This window comes from Mobula birostris, chromosome 7 (assembly GCF_030028105.1).
Source record: "Mobula birostris isolate sMobBir1 chromosome 7, sMobBir1.hap1, whole genome shotgun sequence".
Classification (NCBI taxonomy): Eukaryota; Metazoa; Chordata; class Chondrichthyes; order Myliobatiformes; family Myliobatidae; genus Mobula; species Mobula birostris.
Genome location: NC_092376.1, coordinates 101,215,451 through 101,233,208, shown reverse-complemented (window position 1 = coordinate 101,233,208; position 17,758 = coordinate 101,215,451). Strand labels below are relative to the sequence as shown.

The window sequence follows — 17,758 nt, the reverse complement described above, 5'->3', positions numbered from 1 at the left end:
TGATGAAGGAGGTGGTGCATCTGCAGAATCTCTTGTGTTTTTGAAATATCCTAACTCATTTAAAGTAAACAATCTTCAAAATCAACAATATGTAGTCAAATGAAGTAATTGACCTTAATGAGCAGTGTCTCATATCCGCATGGTCAACAGCTCTGTAGATGCATTTGGTCGTGCCTGGTTTATGGCAATAAAAACAACAGAACTGACCATTCTTTGTATTATATTAGGGAGGTCTAACACTGACCAGCTGGATAAATGCATGATGTTATGTCCCATCTTTCCTAATGGCATTCTTTCATAGAAACATGAAAACCTATAGCAAAATACAGGCCCTTCGACCCACAAAGCGGTGCCAAACATGTATTTACTTTAGAAATTACTTAGGGTTACCCATAGCCTTCTGTTTTTCTAAGCTCCATGTACCTATCCAGGAGTCTCTTAAAAGACCCCATCGTTTCCGCCTCCACCACCATTGCTGGCAGCCCATTCCACGCACTCACCACTCTCTGCATAAAAACTTACCCCTGACGTCTCCTCTGTACCTACTTCCAAGCACTTTGAAACTGTGCCCTCTCGTGTTAGCCATTTCAGCCCTGGGAAAAAGCCTCTGACTATCCACATGATCAATGCCTCTCATCATCTTATACACCTCTATCAGGTCACCTCTCATCCTCTGCCGCTCCAAGGAGAAAGGGCTGAGTTCATTCAACCTATTCTCATAAGGCATGCTCCCCAATCCAGGCAACATCCTTGTAAATCTCCTCTGCACCCTTTCTATAGTTTCCATATACTTCCTGTAGTGAGGTGACCAGAACTGAGCGCAGTACTCCAAGTGGGGTCTGACCAGGGTCCTATATAGCTACAACATTACCTCTCGGCTCCTAAACTCAATCCCACGGTTGATGAAGCACAATGCACAGAGTCAACCTGCGTAGCAGCTTTGTGTGTCCTATGGACTTGGACCACAAGATCCCTCTGATCCTCCACACTGCCAAGAATCTTACCATTAATACTATATCCTGCCATCATATTTGACCTTTCCTTTTGGATAGGAGCACAAAATAAAGATCCAGGCTGTATAAACCTCCAACGTTCCAGAAAATTATAGCTGATCCTGTCCACAATATACCCCAATTCCTTTAGTGTCTCAAAATGCAACAAACACAGCCTTGAATGAATATCCATAACTCTGAGGGAGAGGATTCCAAAGATCTAGAAAGAAGAAATTTCTCCATATCTCATTTAACAACCACCCTATATTCTGAAAATACATCCTCTTTTTGAAATTACCTAAGGTTATTGGTTCAACTCCTAATCTAGGAACAAAAACTTGGGTGACTCTGTACAATACTGAGGGATACTGATATACAGATAGGATACTGATATATCCGAAGGGCCTGTATTGTGCTGTAGGTTTTCTATGTTACTGTACATACTGAGGGTGTGCGCCACTGATGGATTGTACATAGGACATGAAGGTAACTTCACAAACCTCCACAGTGACCGACAACCTTGTGATTTCAGTCTTTGAGGCCTACATGAGAACATCCTTCAAGGGGGTGAACTGAAGGAAAGCATCTGGCCCAGATGGTGCAGCTGACCAGTTCTTAAATTGAAGTTAAAAGCATGCCTCTTCAAATAAACAATACAGTCTGTGGAGCAGAGGCTAGCCCACAGACTAAGAGATATCGTTTGCAAAATGGTGACCGTGAGACATTCGCATATGCATCAGTCTAATATTAAGACAATGTTCATTTGTTCATTATGTGCTGTGTTGTACAACGTATATGGTAATGGTCTTCCCATGACCATGACTGTTCTTGCCAAATTTTTTTCTACGGAAGTGGTTTGCCATTGCCTTCTTCTGGGCAGCATCTTTACAAGATGGGTGACCCCAAGTGACTATCAATACTCTTCTGAGATTGTCTGGTCACATATGCACCATCTGCTCCCACTGCTTCACGCTTTGGTGGAGACTTATCTGCACCCCACCACCTCCAAGACAATCAGGTTATGTTAATTATTGAAAAGTATTTCAAAGTTTTGAAATAAACAATGTCTTGTAACTATAGAAATTGTACTGAATCACCTTTAATATTAAGGGTATAAAGATATGATATACTTCTGAATTTGTAAGACTCTGTGAGAGACTTCAGAAGAATGCCAACTTGTTGTGATATATATAAGCACGATGAGCTTGTGTGTACGTGTGTTTGTGCAAGGAACCAGCTATCAGACAGTTTTGCATAGCTTGGTAAGACGGGGACACCCGTTTTGAAAGGAGGTTACTGGCCATTTGGGATGCCAAGGGAGTGTGTGTATACTCATTCTGGACACGTGTTTAAGAGTATGTTTGTGTGTTCAATGACCAAGTCTGAAACTTTGGGGTAACAGATTTTTATATGGAAAGGAATATATGAATTCAGTGGCACAGAAGCGGAAGACTTCAGAGTAGATACTCTGTAGTTTTAGGTAAGTACTGTTTAATTTTTACCTATTCATTGCATTTTTCTTTAATATGGGAATTAGTGTGGAAATATTTGTGGGAGGATTTATACCCGGGTATATCTCTGCAGGTCAACAGATGGCAGGTGGAGAATCCCTGATGATCACAATCAGCCCTTGATCCCGATTACCAACGCAGCTCCGAAGTGCGCTGTACAAGGCCATTCTTACCCTTGGCCATTAGGCTCTATGATGAGTCAACCTATAGCCGGGGAAGTGATGACTCCCTCCTGGTAGACTGTTATTAACCTCTGTTTACCAGCTGTGTTTACCACACCCTGCTATCGCGGACACCCTGTGCAATATTATCATCACTTCTTATCTGGACAGAGTGAACGTGCACCCATTCTGTATAACTGTATAATACAGGTCAACCTTCACTAATCCGACTACCTGTAATCCGGTTCCTCAATAATCCAGCACTAATTATGCTTAATGTGATCCTTCTGTAATTTGGCATTTTCACTAATCCAACACTCCTCAGGTCCCAATGGTGCCGGATTAGTGAAGGTCGACCTGTATTATGGTAATTTCTGCACTACCATCTTATCTGTGTGAACTTGGAAATCTTATAAATCTTGTCATTTTTGACTTGTAAATCTTGTACAGCTTATTTTTAAGGTAACTTATTTTTTTCTTACTTCTCTTCTAATATTTGTATATCTGTGCACTAGTAATGCTCCTGTAACACTGTAATTTCCTTTGGGATCAATAAGGTATCTATCTATCCTTAAACCCTTCACCCTTGGGGAGAAGCAGAGTATTTTGTCTGAGCTGCCACCACATGAAAATGCTTCAGGGAATTCAGAATTCTGGCGCAAGCTGGAAGAACTGATTGAATTTCACCAGAGGCACCCAAAAGATATACACATGTTGGTAAGAGCAACCCTCACAACACGCTGGAGGAACTCTGCAGGTTAGGCAGCATCCGTGGAAACAATCAGTCAACGTTTCGGGCTGACCTGCTGAGTTCCTCCAGCATGTTGTGAGGGTTGCTTTGACCCCAGCATCTGCAGAGAATTTTGTGTTTGGTAAAAGCAAAATGCCCAAGAAATATGAGAGACAGCAAGGCCCAGGCAGTGCAGAACAGCACATGCGCAATGAACAGGAATGACAGCAATGAGGAGAGATTTTACTGCTGTAAAGGGGACAGGTGACAGTAAGATGTTGCACAATCCAGGGAGGGATGATCTAGTCTTTCTGAAAATGCTGAAGGAAGATCTGAGCTCAGCCCACCAGGAAGTCCTAGATTTTGGGACAGCAGAGAGATCAACCTACTCCATGATTAGATTATGGGCTGGGGATACAGACCAGAAGAGGAGGAAGAAAAGTTGAAAAGAGGCTGTTGCAAAGGTTGCTCCTGCAATGTCACAGAGGCAAATAAATACTGTCTGTGGAGCACAGGCTGGCCCAACGACTAAGAGAAATGGTTTTCAAAATTGTTCCATGAGTTCACATATACATCAGTCAAACATTAAGACAATGGGGTTATGTTCACTGGGCTGCATCAATCTGTGCAACTATTGATTTAAGTAATTTACACCATTGTAAACAAGTGTGCATCACTTAGCACATCAAATAGCTGATCTATCAATAGTTCAGAAATTTGTGTACTCAGGGAGTCATCTTTCATGACACTGATCTTGGGCATATGGCTCTCTGTTCTCAGAAGTCTTTTTTAAGACTAATTGTGTCAATTAGTTTGTTCCAGCAAAGGTAATTGAATATTCAGAGGTGTCTCCCACTGGAGGTATGCAATTCAGTGTAAGCATTATCAACCCAAAGTATTGAAGTAAACACTATCATTATTACTATTGAATTGTATTGAATCATCTACTTTTACCTTTGATACTAAGAGTATAAAGATGTGATGCACTTCTGAGTTTGCGAGACTCCACTGAGAGGATCTCCAGAAGAATGCCTGCTTATCATGATGAATAAAGACTTCAGGGCCTCTCTGGTGACTTTGATCACTGTGACACACTCCCTTCTCACGACAAACTACAAACTATCAGGCAGGAGGTACAGGAACCACACCACCAGATTCAGGAACAGTTATTACCCATTCCACCTTCAGGCTGCTGACCCAGAGTGGATAACTTCATTCATCTCAACACTGAACTGATTCCACAATCTACATACTCGATTTCAAGGATCCTACAACTCATGTTCTCAGTATTATTTAATAACTTTTTTTACTATTTGCATGATCTGTTTTCCTTTGCACATTATCTGTTTGTCAGTCTTTATGTATAGTTTAACATAAATTCTATTTAATTCTTTATGTTCCTGTAAATGCCTGCAAGAAAATGAATCCCGAGTAGTATATAGTGACACATATATATATATATTGATAATAAATTTACTTTGAACTTTGAATTGAAGGACCAAATTGGGTGGATTAAAGATCCCAAGTTCAAAGAAAGAAGGGTCTCTTCTTAGTCAATGTCTACCTCTCAACTAACATAGCTCAAAGAGTTTTACTGATCATTATCCCTTGACCATTACCTTTGGCTTCAAAGGGCTTAAAGGGTATCCCAATTAAATGGAAGTTGCTGTATGAATTCAAGTCTTTCTTTACTGCAGTAGAGAGCCTAGCTCAAGAGTCCAGTGGGAGGGGTAAACTCACCATGACTAAGGGCACATTTATAACCTAATATCTCACTAATAATACCCATCAGCACAGGTGAGATGCCAGGAAGGAGAATGAAAATATAGCTGAATGGTGCCACGACAACCTCTCACTCAACATCAGCAAAACCAAAGAGCGGATTATTGATTACACAAAAAGAAAACCAGAGATCTATGGGCCATTTCTCATCAGGACATCAGCCATGGAGACGGTCAGTAACTTTAAACCTCACCATATCATCATATCAAAGGAGCTATCCTGGGTCCATCATGTTGCTACCATTACTAAGAAGGCACACAACTGCCTCTACTTTCTTAAAAGTTTGCCAAGATTTGATATGTTATCTAAGACTTCCATAGATACATGGTGGAGAGTATACTGTCTGGTTGCACCTTGGCCTGATATGGAAACACCAATGCCCTTGAATGGAAAAGCATGCAAAAAGTAGTGGATACAGGCCAGTCCATCACAGGTATAGCCCCCCCCCCCCCCCCACCACTGAGCACATCTACAATGAGCACTGTAACAGGAAAGCAGCATCCATCACCAAGGATTCCCACCATCCCCACCATGCTCTCTTCTCACCGATGTCATTGGGGAAAAGATATAGGAGCCTTATGTCCCACACCATGAGGTTCAGGAACAGTTATTACCCCTCAACTATCAGGGTCCTGAACCAGAGTGGAGAACTTCACTCGTGCCATCACCGCATTGATTCCACAACCTGTGGACATACTTTCAAAGACTCTACAACTCATATTCTCATCACTTATTATTATTTTGTTTTTTTTAAATTTTGATATTTGCAAAATGTGTTATCTTTTGCACATTGGTTATCTGTCCGTCTTTGTGCAGAGTTTTTCATTGACTGTATTGTGTTTATTTGTATTTACTGTGAAAGTCCACAAGAAAATGAATTCAGGGTAGTATATAGTGACATACATGTACTTTCATAACACATTCACTTTGAGCTTTAACTACATTACTTTGTGATTCTGAACATTTGACACAAGAAGTTGCTTCATTCTCAACTCTTAAATCACACAGTTTTGTGGAAACTGTAGCAAAACGACCAATATTTTCCCAAAATTTGTAAACCCTTGACTTCATTCCAACCAATTTCTGTCCGGTTTTTTCTCATAGATACACTATGATCAAATTCTTGCAGCAGGCATCCTCTGTGCAGAGTACAGTGTGGGTGGGAAGAAATGGGAATGATTGATGGGTTTAGCAGAAAGTGCTTGTGGGTCAGGATAATGTGATTTGTCTATCTCACAAATATTTCAGAGGCTGTATCCTGTAGACATACACAGATCAGGCCAGAACATCCCATTACATTAATGTGCACATCAGAGATACCTGCACATTCCCCACCTCCTTCACTGGCAGTCCCTCTGAAAAGATAACTTGGCCCACTCCAGGTCAATAGACTATTAATAGACAATAGGTGCAGGAGGAGGCCATTCAGCCCTTCAAGCCAGCACCGCCATTCACTGTGGTCATGGCTGATCATCCACAATCAGTACCCCGTTCCTGCCTTCTCCCCATATCCCTTGACTCCACTATCTTTAAGAGCTCTATCTAACTCTCTCTTGAAAGCATCCAGAGAATTAGCCTCCACTGCCTTCTGAAGGAGAGCATTCCACAGATCCACAACTCTCTAGGTGAAAATGTTTTTCCTCAACTCCATTCTAAATGGCCTACCCCTTATTCTTAAACTGTGGCCTCCGGTTCTGGACTCCCCCAACATCGGGAACATGTTTCCTGCCTCTAGTGTGTCCAATCTCTTAATAATCTTATATGTTTCAATCAGATCCCCTCTCATCCTTCTAAATTCCAGTGTATACATGCCCAGTTGCTCCAATCTTTCAACATATGACAGTCCTGCCATCCCAGGAATTAACCTCGTGAACCTACGCTGTACTCCCTCAATAGCAAGAATGTCCTTCCTCAAATTTGGAGACCAAAACTGCACACAATACTCCAGGTGTGGTCTCACCAGGGCCCTGTACAACTGCAGAAGGACCTCTTTGCTCCTATACTCAACTCCCCTTGTTATGAAGGCCAACATACCATTAGCTTTCTTCACTGCCTGCTGTACCTGCATACTTACTTCCAGTGACTGATGAACAAGGACACCTAGATCTCGTTGTACTTCCCCTTTTCCTAACTTGACACCATTTAGATAGTAATCTGCCTTCCTGTTCTTGCCACCAAAGTGGATAACCTCACATTTAACCACATTAAGCTACATCTGCCATGCATCTGCCCACTCACCCAACCTGTCCAAGTCACCCTGCATTCTCATAACATCCTTCTCATATTTCACACTGCCACCCAGCTTTGTGTCATCTGCAAATTTGCTAATGTTACTATTAATCCCTTCATCTAAATCATTAATGTATATTGTAAACAGCTGGGGTCCCAGCACCGAGCCTTGCGGTACCCCACCAGTCACTGCCTGCCATTCTGAAAGGGACCCATTAAAACCCTACTCTTTATAGGGATTTTCTATCCACGTCAGTACCCTACCCCCAATACCATGTATTCCAATTTTGCCCACTAATCTCCTATGTGGGACCTTATCAAAGGCTTTCTGAAAGTCCAGGTACACTACACCCATTGGCCCTCCCTTGTTCATTTTCATAGTTACATCCTCATAAAATTCCAGAAGATTAGTCAAGCATCTGAGTTGCCTAGGCATGGCTATCTCTATTGTGGGCTACCTATTGTACACTAGCTACAAGAGTTGAAGCACAGAGTATTTGGTCTAATGGCAAAAGGGATCCAAACAATTGGATACCAGGCTCTAATGCACAAGACAACTAACACAAAAAGTACACACAAACACACTTGATCCAAACACATGGAAAAATGATCTTACCCAGAGACTTCTTGCTTACAGAATCTTGCTCCCCCACAGCCAACAGTTAGATCTTCCCTCCTTCAGTTTTTCTATCTCACCAACTCCTCCTAGTCAACCTCCGTCACCCTTTATTACAATCGCAACCATTGCTGCCTCAATTTGCCTCCTTCCCTAGTTGATCGCTCTTCCTAAAATGAGGTGATCCAATGATTGCTGCCACTCAAACTCTTCAGAGACAATCACCATTCTTTACACCTGGTTGTCATCATAGTCACCCTCCACTATACTGCTGGGGAAGTCTATTTCTTACACTTTACCCCTCGGTAATTGCATTCCCATGCTTCCCTCCATCCCATGACTGTTTCTATTCTCTGCCCTCCTCCCCATCCTGGCAGCCCCATTCCCCCACTCCTCTATACCTCAGGGGACACAGTTCCTTTCAGCTCACTCCACCACCAGTCACCTACTAGTGAACAGTGGTGACAGCGCCCCCCCCCCAAAGCAGCCCAAAACTTCCCCACTGCCTTTAACATTTTTCCAGCTCTGAAGTTTCACCAGCAGCCCCCATGATGCTCACTTGCTGAGGAAGGGTGATAGGCAGATGGGAATAGAGATAGAGGATGGGAGGTATATGATAAAGGGCTGCAGATGATGGAACCTGAAGGGAAAGGAAGGTGAAGAGGACAGATGGGAACAGTGGGGGGTACAGCACCTACCGGAAAGAGTGTGCAGGTGATGGGCAGATAGAATATGTTGAGTAGGGAAAAGCAATTGGGAGATGGGTCTGAGACATGGAATGCAGGAGGAACTGGGTAAGTCAGAGCAAGAGAAAATGGACGGAGAAGAAAGTAGGTTGCTTGAAATTGGCAGTGTTCATGCCACTGGGTTACAGGTTAGCCAACTGGAATATGAGGTTCCGTTCCTCTTATTATTCATGAAGATCGATTTTATTTTATTTTGAGTTCTCTCTACAGTTGTTTGCAAAGGTGTTCAGGAAGTTAACTTTTAATTATTGATGAAAGATCCTTAACTCTGCTTCTCTTTCTGCAGATGCCCTCTGACCTGCTGAATATTTCTAGAGTTTTCTGTTCCAATGACCTTTAATGACTGTGGACAGCATGTCGATATAGGAGGGCTATGGGCTGTTGGATCACTAGAATCTATCGCCAGGACTTGTCTGAATTGTCATTGAGACAGCTTAACACACCTTCCCCTCCTGGCTTTCAGCAAACTCCAGAATGAAATGTTTGCCAGACAATTTTCTTCTGCTAGAGGACCCTTATAAAACCAAAAGTTACATAATCCTTTGCAGAAAAGGTCACTAGCCAGCAAGTTATTTTTTGGCCAATAATTTATAATGAAATGATCTGTCAGTAAGCTTTCTTGCTTCTCCTCCCCCACCCCGTCTGCACTGTTCACTTGTGGATATAAATATTAATATGGTATATACTGAGCATGTGGAGTTTTTATTCTCCCTGTCTCACGGCTGATCAATAATTACATTAACTCCTGCAGAGATAAATTGAACTTCTATGTCTGCCACCAAGTCATTGGGAATATTTTACTTGGTAATTTCAGGGTCCCTGCATCAAGGAAAATGGTTCAGTTCAAATGTGGCATCATACTGTTGGGAGAGGTAGCAACTCAGATGTTACCTTAGCAACTCAAATCTGGACCCTGTTTAAAATAAAATGCTTGCATTTTGTACAGTGTTATTACTTTGAAACACTACCAATCTTTTCATACATTGGTCTTCTAGATGATGGGAAAGGGACTGACAAAACTGGAAAGAACTTGGCCAGATTTTGATGAAAAAGAATCACTGGGTTAACATTCCAGGCCATTATTAATATGTAAACCAACCAACGTGGAGGAAGCAGCCCATGAGGAAAATATTTTTTTTGCCAGTTGTGCATTAACTGCCAATTAACCTTTAATAGTCATCAATCAGACTCTCATCTATAAAGTTTAAATACGTTGTTTCATTTCTACAAGGATTTAGAAGATTTTTAAAAATTACAGACTTCACTTTAATAAATACTTCTCTATTTTCCTTTATCATTTTTCTTCCTCAATTTAATCTGTATTTCTCTATTTCTCTTTCTGTGTGCACCGTATGTTGACTTGAATTCTCTTTCTCCAATATACAACATTTTTCAAATCTTTAATCTGCAATGGTAAACAGAAGTACTGATGGCCCTTGTATCTTCTGAAGTCTTTGGCAGTGTATTGCTCTCGAGCATCTCTGAACAGTGTATTGCTCTCGAGCATCTCTGGCAGTGTCTCGCTCTCGAGCATCTCTGAACAGTGTATTGCTGTCGAGCATCTCTGGCAGTGTCTCGCTCTCGAGCATCTCTGGCGGTGTCTCGCTCTCGAGCATCTCTGGCGGTGTCTCGCTCTCGAGCATCTCTGGCGGTGTCTCGCTCTCGAGCATCTCTGGCGGTGTCTCGCTCTCGAGCATCTCTGGCGGTGCCTCGCTCTCGAGCATCTCTGGCGGTGCCTCGCTCTCGAGCATCTCTGGCGGTGCCTCGCTCTCGAGCATCTCTGGCGGTGCCTCGCTCTCGAGCATCTCTGGCGGTGCCTCGCTCTCGAGCATCTCTGGCGGTGCCTCGCTCTCGAGCATCTCTGGCGGTGCCTCGCTCTCGAGCATCTCTGGCGGTGCCTCGCTCTCGAGCATCTCTGAACAGTGTATTGCTCTCGAGCATCTCTGGTGGTGTCTCGCTCTCGAGCATCTCTGGCAGTGTCTCGCTCTCGAGCATCTCTGAACAGTGTCTCGCTCTCGAGCATCTCTGGCGGTGTCTCGCTCTCGAGCATCTCTGGCGGTGTCTCGCTCTCGAGCATCTCTGGTGGTGTCTCGCTCTCGAGCATCTCTGGTGGTGTCTCGCTCTCGAGCATCTCTGGCGGTGTCTCGCTCTCGAGCATCTCTGAACAGTGCATTGCTCTCGAGCATCTCTGAACAGTGTATTGCTCTCAAGCATCTTTGGTGGTGTCTCGCTCTTGAGCATCTCTGGCAGTGTCTCGCTCTCGAGCATCTCTGTCGGTGTCTCGCTCTCGAGCATCTCTGTCGGTGTCTCGCTCTCGAGCATCTCTGGCGGTGTCTCGCTCTCGAGCATCTCTGGCAGTGTCTCGCTCTCGAGCATCTCTGGCAGTGCCTCGCTCTCGAGCATCTCTGGCAGTGTATTGCTCTCGAGCATCTCTGAACAGTGCATTGCTCTCGAGCATCTCTGGCGGTGTCTCGCTCTCGAGCATCTCTGGCGGTGTCTCGCTCTCGAGCATCTCTGGCAGTGTCTCGCTCTCGAGCATCTCTGAACAGTGCATTGCTCTCGAGCATCTCTGGCGGTGTCTCGCTCTCGAGCATCTCTGGTGGTGTCTCGCTCTCGAGCATCTCTGGTGGTGTCTCGCTCTCGAGCATCTCTGGCGGTGTCTCGCTCTCGAGCATCTCTGAACAGTGCATTGCTCTCGAGCATCTCTGAACAGTGTATTGCTCTCGAGCATCTTTGGTGGTGTCTCGCTCTTGAGCATCTCTGGCAGTGTCTCGCTCTCGAGCATCTCTGTCGGTGTCTCGCTCTCGAGCATCTCTGGCGGTGTCTCGCTCTCGAGCATCTCTGGCAGTGTCTCGCTCTCGAGCATCTCTGGCAGTGCCTCGCTCTCGAGCATCTCTGAACAGTGCATTGCTCTAGAGCATCTCTGGCAGTGTCTCACTCTCGAGCATCTCTGGCAGTGTCTCGCTCTCGAGCATCTCTGGCAGTGTATTGCTCTCGAGCATCTCTGAACAGTGCATTGCTCTCGAGCATCTCTGGCGGTGTCTCGCTCTCGAGCATCTCTGGCGGTGTCTCGCTCTCGAGCATCTCTGGCGGTGTCTCGCTCTCGAGCATCTCTGAACAGTGCATTGCTCTCGAGCATCTCTGAACAGTGTATTGCTCTCGAGCATCTTTGGTGGTGTCTCGCTCTTGAGCATCTCTGTCGGTGTCTCGCTCTCGAGCATCTCTGTCGGTGTCTCGCTCTCGAGCATCTCTGGCGGTGTCTCGCTCTCGAGCATCTCTGGCAGTGTCTCGCTCTCGAGCATCTCTGGCAGTGCCTCGCTCTCGAGCATCTCTGAACAGTGCATTGCTCCAGAGCATCTCTGGCAGTGTCTCACTCTCGAGCATCTCTGGCAGTGTCTCGCTCTCGAGTATCTCTGGCGGTGTCTCGCTCTCGAGCATCTCTGGCAGTGTCTCGCTCTCGAGCATCTCTGGCAGTGTCTCGCTCTCGAGCATCTCTGAACAGTGTCTCGCTCTCGAGCATCTCTGGCGGTGTCTGGCTCTCGAGCATCTCTGTCGGTGTCTCGCTCTCGAGCATCTCTGGACAGTGTATTGCTCTCGAGCTTCTCTGGCAGTGTCTGGCTCTCGAGCTTCTCTGGACAGTTTGCACTTCTACCAGCTTCACAGACCCATCTAAATACCATGACCTGTTACAAGATTTTCTGCTGTACAAAAACAAGTTATAGAACCATATGTCCTCTAAGATGTTTTGTATTATGTAAATACCTATCTAAATGCCCCAATTTTCACACAGCAGTATCCCACTAACAATAAAAGAGCAAAGAGGTAGATTACCGGCTTTACCCTTAATTGATGACTGGGAGAAAAATATCTGTTTACCTCTCGTAGATCCACAGGACCTTGAATGTCTACTCAAAGAAATGAACGAGGTAGTGTCTTCAGTGTCCTACCTTACTCCTTGTACACTCACAACTGTAAGGCCAGCTTCTGCTCTAATTCTATCTACAAGCTTGCTGGTGACATCACCATAGTGGCCAAATTTCAAACAAAGTATAGGAAGGAGATAGAGAGCCTTGTGGCATGGTGTCATAACAACTGCCTTTCTCTCAACGTCAGCAAAACAGCCAGTTAGAGATCAATAACAAACAAGAGAAAATCTACAGATGCTGGAAATCCAAGCAACACACACAGTGCTGGAGGAACTCAGCAGACCAGGCAACATCTATGGAAAAAAGCACAGTCTGTGACTTTGGGGGGGGGGGGGGCGCGAGGGCTGGGGGTAGGTGTACTTGTTCATATTTATAGTACTGGTGTAGAGTTTGAATGTTGAGAGCTTCAAATACCAAGGAGTGAACATCCCCCCTTGTTCAATCCCTTCCTACCTATGTTCCTGACACTTCCCACACTCTGAATTTTTTCGATGATTTTAAGTTCCCTGGCCCCCACCGCTTTATTTTCACATTGGATGTCCGGTCCCTATATACTTCCATCCCCCACCAGGAAGGTCTCAAAGCTCTCCACTTCTTTTTGGATTTCAGACCTAACTAGTTCCCCTCTACCACCACTCTGCTCCATCTAGCGGAATTAGTCCTTACTCTTAATAATTTCTCCTTTGGCTCCTCCCACTTCATTCAAACTAAAGGTGTAGCCATGGGCACCCGTATGGGTCCCAGCTATGCCTGCCTTTTTGTTGGTTTTGTGGAACAATCCATGTTCCAAGCCTTTACTGGTATCTGTCCCCTACTTTTCCTTCACTACATCGACGACTGCATTTGCTGCTTCCTGCACGCATGCTGAGCTCATTGACTTCATTAACTTTGCCTCCAACTTTCACCCTGCCCTCAGGTTTACCTGGTCCATTTCCGACATCTCCCTCCTGTTTCTTGATCTTTCTGTCTCTATCTCTGGAGACGGCTTATCCACTGATGTCTACTATAAGCCTACTGACTTTCACAGCTATCTGGACTTTTCCTCTTCTCACTCTGTCTCTTGCAAAACTGCCATCCCCTTCTCGCAATTCCTCCATCTCTGCCACATCTGCTCTCAGGATGAGGCTTTTCATTCCAGGACAAAGGAGATATCCTCCTTTTTTTAAAGAAAGGGGCTTCCCTTCCTCCATGATCAACTCTGCTCTCAAATGTGTCTCTCCCATTTCACACACATCTGCTCTCACTCCATCCTCCTGCCACCCTATTAGGAATAGGGTTCCCCTTGTCCTCACCTACCACCCCACCAGCCTCCGGGTCCAAAGTATAATTCACCGTAACTTCAGCCACCTCCAACGGGATCCCACCACTAAGCACATCTTTCCCTCCACCCCCCTTTCTGCTTTCTGCAGGGATCGCTCCCGACGTGACTCCCTTGTCCATTCGTCCCCCCCCCATCCCTTCCCACCGATCTCCCTCCCGGCACTTATCCTTGTAAGCGGAACAAGTACTACACATGCCCTTACACTTCCTCCCTCACCACCATTCAGGGCCCCAAACAGTCCTTCCAGGTGAGGCGACACTTCACCTGTGAGTCGACTGGGGTGACACACTGTGTCCAGTGCTCCCGATGCGGCCTTCTATATATCGGTGAGACCCGACGCAAGCTGGGAGACCATTTAGATGAACGCCTATGCTCTGTCTGCCAGAGAAAGCAGGATCTCCCAGTGGCCACACATTTTAATTCCATGTCCCATTCCCATTCTGATATGTCTATCCACGGCCTCCTCTATTGTCAAGATGAAGCCACACTCAGGTTGGAAGAACACCACCTTATATTCCGTCTGGGTAGCCTCCAACCTGATGGCATGAACATTGACTTCTCTAACTTCTGTTAATACCCCACCTCCCTTTGTACCCCACCCGTTATTTATTTATTTATTTATTTATTTATTTATTAATTATTTCTCTCTCTCTCTCTCTTTGTCTCTCCTTTTTCTCCCTCTGTCCCTCTCACTATACTCCTTGCCCATCCTCTGGGCTTCCCCCCTCCTCTTTTCTTTCTCCCCAGGTCTCCTGTCCCATGATCCTCTCATATCCCTTTTGCCTATCACCTATCCAGCTCTTGGCTCCATCCCTCCCCCTCCTGTCTTCTCCTATCATTTTGGATCTCCCCCTCCCCCTCCCACTTTCAAATCTCTTACTATCTCTTCTTTCAGTTAGTCCTGACGAAGGGTCTTGGCCCAAAATGTTGACTGTTCTTCTTCCTATAGATGCTGCCTGGCCTGCTGCTTTCACCAGCAATTTTTATGTGTGTTGCATCACCAATACATCACCTGTTCTGGTCCACCACATGGCACAACGATACCATTGGCCAAGAAAGTATGCAAGTATCTCTACTTCTTCAAAAGGCTAAAGAAATGTGGCATGTCTCCTGTGATTCTCACTAATTTTTAATCGACGCACAAGAGAAAGCATCCTGGAAATCATAAAAACAAGCATCAGGGTTTGGTATAGGAATGGCTCTGCTCATGATTGTAAGAAACTGCAGAGAGATGTGTACATCATTGAAACCAGCCTCTCCTCCAAAGACTCTTGCATGATAAAACTGACTCTTGACCTCATATCATACCTCTTCATGGCATAGAGACTACAGCACAGAAACTAGTCCTTCGGTTCATGCAGTCAATGTCGAACCATGGCCTTGTACCTTGCCTACTTTCACTGCATCTTCTCTGTAACTATAACACTATTCTGCATCCTCTTGTTGCTTTTCCGTTGTACTACCTCATTCTATCGACTTGATGAAAAAATCTGCATGGATGGTATGTGCTAAACAAAGTTCCTCACTACATGTGACAAGAATAAACCAATTTACCACCACACTCATGCAGGAGTTAGTTTTATTCTAAAGGCAGCTGACATGTTTCTATGGTAAAGTGCACAGAATGAATAGAATAATGTGACAACTGGGTGAAGTTCTGTCCTGAGAAGGGCTTCGGGAGTGTGAGAAATACTAGAGTAAGTCTTACCCATTCCGAAGAGAGAAATGTGTTTATTGAGCAGAACAGCTCTTCCCTCAATGTTCCAAGTTTATACCAATATTCTCCTGGAACAACTTACCCAAGTACTAACAATGTCATACTTACTGCAGGAAAATCACACAAGTTTTGAATCAAAGTAATGTCTTACATCCAGTAATTTTAAATCCCGCTCATCCCTGAGGGCAACTGACATGGACTGTCATTTCAAGTCATTGCTCAAACACTCCTCAAAATTAAATGCAGACTTTAACAAAAATGATAAGCTTCTCGATCTCTTTTACTAAAACTTCACACTTTCAACAATCCACATGCCCTGATCCCTTTCCCAGGCCCTCAACAAGGTACAGGCACTACACTAAGTTTCTCTTCATTTGTTCCATTTTTCCACTCCCTTCCATCTGATGGTCACTTTTCTCTGCTTCATAGAGGGGAAGGGGGAGCAATAAAGGATGGATTGTTGAACAAGGAACAGTAATTATTTAGCTGTAAAGTTATTCAAGATTTCAAGAATTACAGGTGTCTTCCCTAAGCCCAGTCCATTTTCATCCTTCTTGCCACTTTTTACTCCTTCAACCATTGCGGCTCGTTTTAATGTTCTTCCCGAGTTGTTCCACTTCTATCGTCCTGCCCCTGTTATAAACACAGAGTGCTAATTCTCCAGTTAGGAGCACAGCTTTTAAAAGTACTGGTCGGGGAGTAATAATCTAGCAGTCCTTGAACTGCCCCACTTGTGCTCGATCCCTATCTACACAATCTCTGTAGTGAATTAGGAAGGGACACCATGTCACCATCTGCTTTCAATACGATCAGAAGCACAGACATCAGATCATACATGTATGCTGATGATACTCAGTAGGGAGTATCCTACTGAACAAGGAGCTTATCATTTTTGTTAAAGTCTGCATTTAATTTTGAGGAGTGTTTGAGCAATGATTTGAAATGAGAGTCCATGTCAGTTGCCCTCAGGGATAAGGCGGGAGGAGAAGATGGCGGCGCGACACAGTGTGTTTAGCCTCTCTGGTGAAATGATATCTTATTTGTTAAATAGGGGCCGTGCATAATTCTGATATGATGGAGACAGCCGTTAGAAGCACAGAGGAACATCTGGAGAAACTTCTGAAATGCCCGGTTCGCTGCCGCTGCTACAGTGAGATCAAGAGTCTCCAGAGGGAAGGCCCCAAATCCTCGGCTTTGCCTGCCGCTGGTGGCTGGGGCTGGAGTCGAAGCACTCAGCAGAGATGGTGCTTAGTGCTCGGTGTCGGAGCTCGAAGTTTTCGGACGATTCAGAGTCAGACTGTGGTCGGGCATGGCAGGGAAAGTTTTCTTCCTTCTCCCCGTTCTGCGTAAGATGTGGGATTTTCGAGAGACTTTGAAACTTCTTTACCATGCCCATGGCCTGTTCTTCATCAAGTTACGGAATTGTTTGCACTGTTGTAACTATATGTTATAATTATGTGGTTTTTGTCAGTTTTTCAGTCTTGGTCTGTCCTGTGTTTCTGTGATATCACACCGGAGGAATATTGTATCATTTCTTAATGCATGCATTACTAAATGACAATAAAAGAGGACTGCATGTCCTCATAATCTAAATCTAAATCATAATCTAAATCACAGCTACATCACCTCTGCCTGGTCCTGTAAAACTCTCCAAATGCCTACATGTCAGCTGTGGCTCTCTGGACAGCATTCACACGTGGCAAGCTGGAAGCTGGTGGATTTCAGCTCCACTCTGGAGACTGAGCATATGGGGCAACAGTGGCATCGCTAGTAAAGTCACAGTCTGACAGCTCTAGCAGCTTGAGTTCAATCATGATGGTCTGTGTGCAGGTTGCACATTATCTTTGTAACTGTGTGATTTTCCTCTTGAGACAGCAGCCCCTTTTCTGGGAGACTTAAAATTCCTTCTGAGCAACTGTGAACCTGGAAGACTGCAGACAGGGATACAGGATTTTGTCCATTCCACTGATAGGAGGTCAAAGTCAAAGTGGAGTTTTTGTCATATGTACAAATATGTGTATGCAGAG

At 44.7% G+C, this 17,758-nt stretch overlaps 1 protein-coding gene and 1 long non-coding RNA gene across 2 annotated transcripts in view; one reads left to right on the top strand and one right to left on the bottom strand.

Moving 5' to 3' along the window:
- LOC140200779 (uncharacterized) overlaps positions 1–17,297 on the top strand; it is a 37,252-nt gene extending 19,955 nt beyond the window's left edge. Inside the window, exons 2-3 of the long non-coding RNA XR_011886728.1 lie at positions 5,187–5,348; positions 16,783–17,297. This is a non-coding gene — a long non-coding RNA (uncharacterized lncRNA). The remainder of the gene's footprint in view (positions 1–5,186; positions 5,349–16,782) is intronic.
- LOC140200342 (serine/threonine-protein phosphatase 2A 55 kDa regulatory subunit B beta isoform) overlaps positions 1–17,758 on the bottom strand; it is a 395,776-nt gene that overhangs the window by 89,049 nt on the left and 288,969 nt on the right. The window lies entirely within an intron of this gene.